The sequence below is a fragment of the Colias croceus genome, chromosome 1 (assembly GCF_905220415.1).
Source record: "Colias croceus chromosome 1, ilColCroc2.1".
NCBI lineage: Eukaryota > Metazoa > Arthropoda > Insecta > Lepidoptera > Pieridae > Colias > Colias croceus.
Genome location: NC_059537.1, coordinates 10621525 through 10630207, shown reverse-complemented (window position 1 = coordinate 10630207; position 8683 = coordinate 10621525). Strand labels below are relative to the sequence as shown.

Genomic DNA, 8683 nt, shown 5'->3' with positions numbered 1-8683 from the left:
TGTAGGTATATGTATTATGTATACCTATGTAGGTAGTAGGTACTGCGAAGTAAAACACAATTTCATTTAATGCATTTATTAAAAAAAACTAGTCTTCATATTGCAAGCACATTCAAAATCATTCATTACAAATGGTCAAAATGTCATATTAGAATATTATTCTTGCCCTGATTCAACAATTTCGGATATATCTAAATAAATACTAATGAATTATAATTTTTAGCTCGATTCATTTGGCTAGTATCGGTAGACACTTTAAATTAAAAGTACAAATCGTACTCACGAAATTTGTCATAAATTTAATTACATCTACCATTTTTTGTTAATTCGTTGCACTATTCCTAAAACAAGGCTTTATTCTATGTGAATATAAATACATAATAAATATAAATTCAAATAACATTACCTATCTAAGGAACTTTAACAGCCACAGCTACATGTGTTTTTAAATGAAAAGGGCAAGAAAATTCCAACTAAACATCTCAAATCTATAATTATGTACCTACAATTGTATAGGAAGCATTCATAGCAGAACGGAAAATCAGCGAAGGTCTATCATACAGTGACAATGCCAAGGTGATTAGATACAGTCATAATAAGGACGCAAACACAATGAAAACTATAAATTAATTTGTAGGTTTAATACAAGGAGTAAATTGAAAATTTATTCACATTTCGTCACCAGAAACACTTATAAATACCTATTTGAGCAAATCTTCATTTCAAAATTATGCGATTTTATAATTATTAGCTATTTTGCTTTCTTCACAATAACCTCATATGATTTCAAAAACAACATTGATGTTAACATTGAATTAACCGTGAAATTATTAAGTTCTACATATTTATTTAAAACTAGCATTCCGCCCGCGGCTTCGCCCGCGTTTAAAAAAACCCGCATAGTTCCCGTTCCTGTGGGATTTCCGGGATATACATATATGTTTATCCAAGTTACCCTCTATATATGTATACTAAATTTCAATGTAATCTTCAGTAGTATTTGCGTGAAAGAGTGAGTAGGTACATCCATCCTCACAAACTTTCGCATTTATTATAAGTATTACATTTCCCAACGTGTAGAATCAACAAAGCTAAAAACAGTGTAATATTTATGGCTATTAAAATATTATATAATATTAAATAATACATCATTTATTTTGATAAGGGTTAATACCAAGGTACAAATAAAGAGCTTTTTGTAGCGGTGGTATTTTAATTTCTTTTTTTCAATAAAAAAACGCTTATTGTGACATGACTGTAATAGTTAGAGATATGCTGCCGCTGATTTTTTGTAGACAATGGTGTGTTCTAAAAAAATGTAGTATATCATTTTGTTCTATCATCAACAGTTTTCGCAGCGCACGCGATGTAAGGTAGTTTTTTGATATTTTTTTCACACCTTGGATTACGTTATCGTAATTTTAGTAAGGATGCCTATTTTTTTTGAAAATGAAATATCTTAGATTAAAAAATAAAAGACAGATGGAGCGTTGCCGAACTAAACCGAATGATTTAGCGTCATTTTCAATAAAGCTATGTGTGCTGTCATTTCGCCGCTGCACTGTACGTACATGGTGCTTCTGTGTGCGTGTAATGTTACCGGATATCGAAAAATTTCCCAAATTTTTCCCCGACTACAGAAAAAAGAGGGTTATGTTTTTTGAGTTTATGTATGTATGTATAATATTTCTTTGACACGCCCTGCAGTAGATATAAACCGTTGGACCGATTTTGAGTTGTGAGGTTTCATTGCAATCATCTGAATTATTATGTTAGTGGCGGTGTTAGTGGTGACGTAGGCTATATACATAAATTTACAAGTACTAGTTTTAATTTTTATTTTAATAAACATATAATATAATTTCGGGTTAATGATATTTTTTTATAATATTGTAAAAATTATTTTATTACATAAAGTACCTGCTTACTAAAGTTATGGACAAAATAATTGTATTCAATTTTTAATTAAATAAATTACATAAAAAAAAGTTTTAATATTAAATATAATAATTATATTATTTTTTACTTTTTAAAATATATGAATGCGAATAGCGGTTGTTTTTAGTCGAGAATACGGGACATTTTATTTTCATCATATCCATCATGGAGTTCACATAAATTAAATCACTAGCGAAAACGACTATGACGTTTTTAAGCTTTATAAAAGTAACAAAATAATGTATTATGCTTATTAAAATAATCTAATAATGATCATGAACCTTTAGTGCACTATACAAATAATCACATTCACGATCGAAAAATCCAACAGCATTACCCTGGAGATCTCTTAACCATTTCACCGTTTTACCAATAAAAATGGCAAATTCATTTTCAAAATACTGGCAACATACGTTGAAGTTTTGTATTCCTTCATATCTGTAAAATTATGATTCTTATTATAGGAATAAATCAGCCAAATAATCTACAGAAAACCTGTGAAACGATGTTTTATCTTATTTTTTTGTTTTCGGGAACAAATTTTACAGCGTCTTATTATCACAAGACAGCATTTTTTCACTAAAATTTCAAACCCTTTTTGACGTATTGCATGACACTATATGCGCTATAGCACTGGTGCAGCGACGTATTTGCTTTTGATTTCGTATTTTCTTTGACAAGGGCGACGGGCGGTTGTCATGCTCCATCTGTACTTTATTTTGTAATCTAAGTGAAATATAGCCTATGTCACTCAGAAATGATGTAGCTTTCCAACAGTGAAAGAATTTTTCAAATCTGCCAAGTAGTTTCGGAGCCTATTCAATTCATACAAACAAACAAACAAAAAATCAAACCTTTCCTCTTTATAATATTTGTATAGAAAAATCGTATTTTGTATGTGACTGCGCCTTATCTGTGACCTAATACATAATAGAAGGGGATAAATTATTATTATCTTTATATACATGTAACATCGCACAGAGTATATCTGTATATAACAATGCATTATATCATATAATATATAATACATGAAATTTCAATAAAAGCCTCTTTGCTAATGTAAACAATATGATTTTTAAATATTTTTCCGTTCCCACGAACATTATCTAGGTTCAACAAATAACAATATTTGTTTAAACTAGGTACATAAGAAATGTTTCAATACATAACAATTCAGTAAATATTACACAATGGTAGCATCGTAACAAATAATTTTATTAATTAAAATAAATATCATAAGCGTACAGTACTCAGTGTCTTACGTGGTTAATAATTAACATTATTATAACATACTAGCGGTCCGCCCCGGCTTCGCCCGTGGTACATATTTACGTTTTTTCTACATAAGAACCATCCTCGTACTTCAAGGAATATAATAAAAATAGAATTATCGAAATCGGTTCAGCCGTTAACACGTGATGCAGTGACAACGCGAAACGGGTTTCACTTTTAAATATATAGATACATAAATAATAATGTAGACAATCCCATTCACAAAAATAATATTGTAATAATTTACCTTTTCCGCATTTCATATAGTATTTCAGATCACTCTGTGCTTACGAACTTTTTGAAAAAAAAATACATTTGCTAAATTATAAAAACTAAATAATTGATTTAAAAATGTGAAAATTAAATAATAATATACCTATCATACAAAACTACTATAGATACGAATTTAGTTTATCAACAATTCAATAATAAACGAAATTAAAATTAAACAATCCAGATACATGACGTGACCTTTATGATTATGTATATTTGATATTGACCTTTATTATATGGTTTCATTATTATAGGAATTATTTTGTCATGGTTTAAAAGACTACTTATGCATTTCTTTTTTCTAAATATACATTTAAATTACATATTTTGCTAGTAAATAAAATAATAATAATATATAATAATAATATATTTTCTACGTTTTCTTGCTTTCAATATAGTATTATAGTACATCCATACTATAATATTATAAATGCGAAAGTAACTCTGTCTGTCTGTCTGTTAATCAATCACGCCTTAACTACAGAACCAATTTGCATGAAATTTTGTATAGATATATTTTTATACCCGAGAAAGAACATAGGATAGGTTTTATCCCGGAAATCCCACGGGAACGGGAACTATGCGGGTTTTTCTTTGACTGCGCGGGCGTAGCCGCGGGCGGAAACCTAGTTTCATTTATTTAACAACAACCTATTATACAATACTGTCAACAATAAACCACAACAAACAATGAGATTTTTTAAATATTTTGCTGCTAATATACAAATTAGATATACATTTAAATGCTACACTCATAAATATAAATGAACGTAATCCATATTGATGGAAAAAAATAACAAATAGGTACTTAAAATAAATAATTATATATTTTCAATAAATGTACATTTAGTACTATTTTAGCAGAATACATTTCCTGGTACAAGCCTCATTGCGTTTATTATAGAAAAACATAAATAATTACATCTTAGCATATTAATCCTCTCAGGCTTGGTCATAATTATTAAAAATAACAAATAATTAACATCAAGTAAAAAGAGCGTGTGTGCCGAGTACACGTGTCAGAAGTGAAACTTCTTTGGCAAGATTCAAAGATACGAAAATAGTCGCCTTATTCCATGACGTTACGGTATTGTCATGACGCGACCTAATTTTACTCTGCGCCTAAAGAGGATTCACTTCAAGAAATAACTTATTTGTGCATCTGTTTTATAAATATAATTAATAAATAATACCATAAATAAGGAATATTTTCCAAATTCACTTCTTACAATATAATGATTAATTAATTGCTTCGAAAATAAACAAATAGAGCCTCTAATATTTCAATTTATTAAGAAAGAAATGTAATAAATATTCGCACTTATGATATTTTGTGATGTTGTAAAACTTCCAAGCATAGAACGAAAATAAACTTTCTTTATTTTTTCAGTGATGCTATTTCCGTACACGCTTTAACAATACAATGTCATCAAATATTGCTTCATTATATTTTTTACGCAATATTTCAAATTTAGTCCTACTTATATTGTTGGTAAGCTTCTTAAAAAGCCATTTCAAAGCTTACACTAATTTATCTAATTATTATCAAAATTGAATTACTTATTTTTTTTTATTTCATTAGAAATTGTATAGGATGTTTTTTGCAATGTGTAAGTTTTCTTATCAAATTGATATACTACGCAATAATGGAATGCTAAAAAAATCACCCTGTATATGCCTTATATCAACTATGCCAGTATTAAAAAGTCTACACAATTTTGAAAACAGTTCCATATACCGTGAAACCTGCTAGCTTTGCCAACGGTTGCCATGTTTGCCATAGCCAATTTCTGGGGTAAAAAGTATAGTAATATCTTAATAACAGTTTTCTATCATATGCCTTCATGGAAAATTTATTAAAGTAAATTGGCAACACCTAGTGAGTTGTGGCAACCCAGCTTGTTTATGAAATGTCATTTTCGGCAGATTCTTTTTTATGTTAGAAAAATGTACATTATCTAAATAAAAGTTGATTAAGCTACAAGCTACCTGTAGTGAGCAATTGGTGCAGGGGTTGTCAACTCTATACGTCGAAACGGCGACGTACCTACAAGGGCTATTTCAAGTGTGGCGTTAGTTTAAAAAAACGGGACGTAGTAACTATGCCAGACTTAAAAATTTCATTTTTCATACCTCTAATGTCAAGCTAATGTCACTTCTGACTGATGACGTACTGACTATGACCAAACAAGATGGAGGAGTTGTTTGTTTTGCCGTAGCGTCCTGTTGTGTAAACTGCAAGCAAAGAGAATTTAAACACTACGATAAACTGTTTTGTTGTAAGTTTTTTTGTTTGTTTCGACTCAATGCGATCCAAATATCTTGAGATAGTGACTCTGAATTGTGTGTTGCGAAATATTGACTCAGTTTATGCGTTTTGAGATAGTGACTGTACCTACCTACCTATGTGTTTTTTGAGAAATTAACTCTGTTTCTGTTTTTTGAGAAAGTGACTCTGTTTGACTGTTTGTGTACATATTTCGAGAAAGTGAAAGTGACTCTTAGAACATGACCATCGGTCGTCGTCGATCGTCGGTAATAAACGCCGAAAGTCTACGACGATGTTATAAGTGTGGACGTTCACCGGCTGAGGACTCACTAACTACATTGTTTCGCTTTCCTAAGGCTGGTTGCAGAGCTTGACCGACCGTCAGTGCGTACCGTCGGTCCTGACGATACGCATCAACAATTGTATGACTATGACACTAATGCGCATGACAATACGCGTGCGTATGGTCGGTCTAGCTATGAAAGGTTTTATGAATTTTGAGATGGCGGCCGTACGATAACTCTAAAAACCCGAGGTGGAACACAGGAAGTATTGGTTGACAATAGCTGGATTGTTAGTAGTTGTTAGTAGTAACGAAGCAGCGTGGCGGATCTTGGGTCTGCCTCTGCATGAAAGACACCCAACAGTCACTCACCTTGCGGTTCATCTGCCTAATGGTCAGCGGATTTACTTCACTGAAAACAATTTTAGAGAGAGAATGGCCGCACCACCTAAGACGACACTAACTGCATTTTTCCTGCTTTGCCAAAATGACGCATTTGCAAAAACATTACTTTATGTTGACGTACCCCGCTACTATACATGAAACGTGTCGTCGAAAGAATGGAAACGTAGTATACAAGGTACACCTGTCGACGGCTGGCCAGGTGTGAAAGCAGGAGATGCTCTTGGGCGCATTTACACAGTGCATGTTAGTAACTTCGAATGTTACTGTTTGCAAATGCTGCTGAATGTAGTACAGGGCCCCACTAGCTTCTTGGATCTAAATACAGTTGACGGCCTAGAACTTGAAACTTTTCGACAAGCGTGTGAGAAGATAGGGTTGTTGGAAGATGACAACCATTGGGATGCCACAATGGAAGAGGCAGTGCTGTGTCGCTCTCCTTCGCAAATAAGAGAACTATTTGCAATATTGATATGCACTTGCGGTTTATCCAATCCTCTTCAACTATGGGATAAGTATAAATCTGCACTATCGGAGGATATCTTGCATAGATTTGAAAGGATGGATCAAGTCAACAATGATCTATGTTTCAATGAAGCACTGAGACATATAGAGGACAAAATAATAACGATTTCCGGTAAGAAATTGTCCGACTTCGGTATGCCTACACCAGAGCGTCGAGGAGAGTTGTCGACCGATTTGATCAAAGAGCTAAGCTACGATATTGCTTTATTAGACGCTCAGGTCAGCGAAACTGAACCACGCCTGCTACCCGAACATAAAAACATATTTTATAACAAAATATTACAACGAGTTGAGCTTAACAAAGGCGGCCTTTTCTTTCTTGACGCCCCGGGCGGTACAGGTAGAACATTTTTGCTTAATTTGCTTCTAGCAAAAATTCGTAAGGACCGTAAAGTTGCATTAGCGGTGGCTTCCTCTGGGATCGCTGCAACATTGCTGAGCGGTGGACGAACGGCACATTCGGTTTTTAAATTACCTCTTAATCTGGCGAGCGAAGAAACCCCAACGTGCAACATCAGTAAGAGCAGTGCCCGTGGCGCCCTCTTGCAACAATGTATGCTGATCGTGTGGGACGAGTGCACTATGTCACACAAACGCGCCATTGAGGCGCTTGATCGCTGTCTACAAGATATTCACAGCAATTGAAAGTTGATGGGTGGTGTGGTAGTGTTATTGGCTGGGGATTTTAGACAGACTTTACCTGTTATCGAGAGAGGCACTGCAGCAGATGAAATTAACGCATGTCTAAAAGCCTCATATCTGTGGTCTAAAGTTGAAAAGCTTTATCTTACCACTAACATGTGAGTCCAGTCATTCAGCGATGTCGAATCAGGAACATATGCTCAAAAACTGCTAGAAATTGGTGAAGGCCACCTAAACACCGACCAAGAAGGTATGGTTCTTTTCACACAGCAATTTTGTCATGCTGTGGAGACAGAAAACGAACTTATTGAACAAGACCCCTTGATACAATGCTACTGCACATTTACAATCGTTACCGTAACTTTACAAATAATTTACTGAAGAAACTTAAGCGTGAACACGAAGTTTCCCTTCTGAGTAATAGTGTGGGCAATCCAAAAAAAACCTGGGAAGCCGTAAAGAGTATTTGTAACTTATCTATTTCTAAAAGAGAACCGTTAGAGCTTTTGAACATCCAGAGTTTAGATCCTTCTCAGTCCCTTGAAGCTTGCAATAAACATTTTACTTCTATTGGAGAATCTTACGCAACTCGGATATTAGAGAAGATTAAAGTCACCCAGGAAGATTTAGCTTCTAAAATTTGTTTTAATAATTCTCCCGTGAACTCATTCTTTATGACACCAACTAACATACATGAAGTGGAATCTTTGATAATGCAACTCGAGAGCAACAAAGCTCCGGGAATTGACGGCCTGAACAATTTACTGGTTAAGCTGATCCGTCAAGAGATCCTTAGCCCCCTAACCTCAATATACAATCTCAGTTTATCACAGGGAATTTTTCCTGATAGTTGGAAAATTGCCTCAGTATCCCCAATTCACAAAGCGGGAGAACGTGACAACCCGAATAATTATAGGCCTATTTCTTTATTGGGAGTTTTCTCAAAAATTCTCGAAAAAATAGTAAATTCTCGATTGGTTAAATACTTAGATTGGTTAAATACTTAATAACCTAATATCAAGCCATCAATTTGGTTTTAGACGGCAGAAAAGTACAGCCGATGCAGTTTCCCTCCTCAC

At 33.6% G+C, this 8683-nt stretch overlaps 1 protein-coding gene across 1 annotated transcript in view; it reads right to left on the bottom strand.

Annotated features, from left to right (window-relative positions):
- Positions 1–4033: 4033 nt before the first annotated feature.
- Positions 4034–8683, bottom strand: part of LOC123691700 (cleft lip and palate transmembrane protein 1-like protein) — a 31085-nt gene continuing 26435 nt past the window's right edge. The window contains exon 9 of the mRNA XM_045636236.1: positions 4034–5718. The gene's annotated coding sequence lies outside the window, so the exon portion shown is untranslated. The remainder of the gene's footprint in view (positions 5719–8683) is intronic.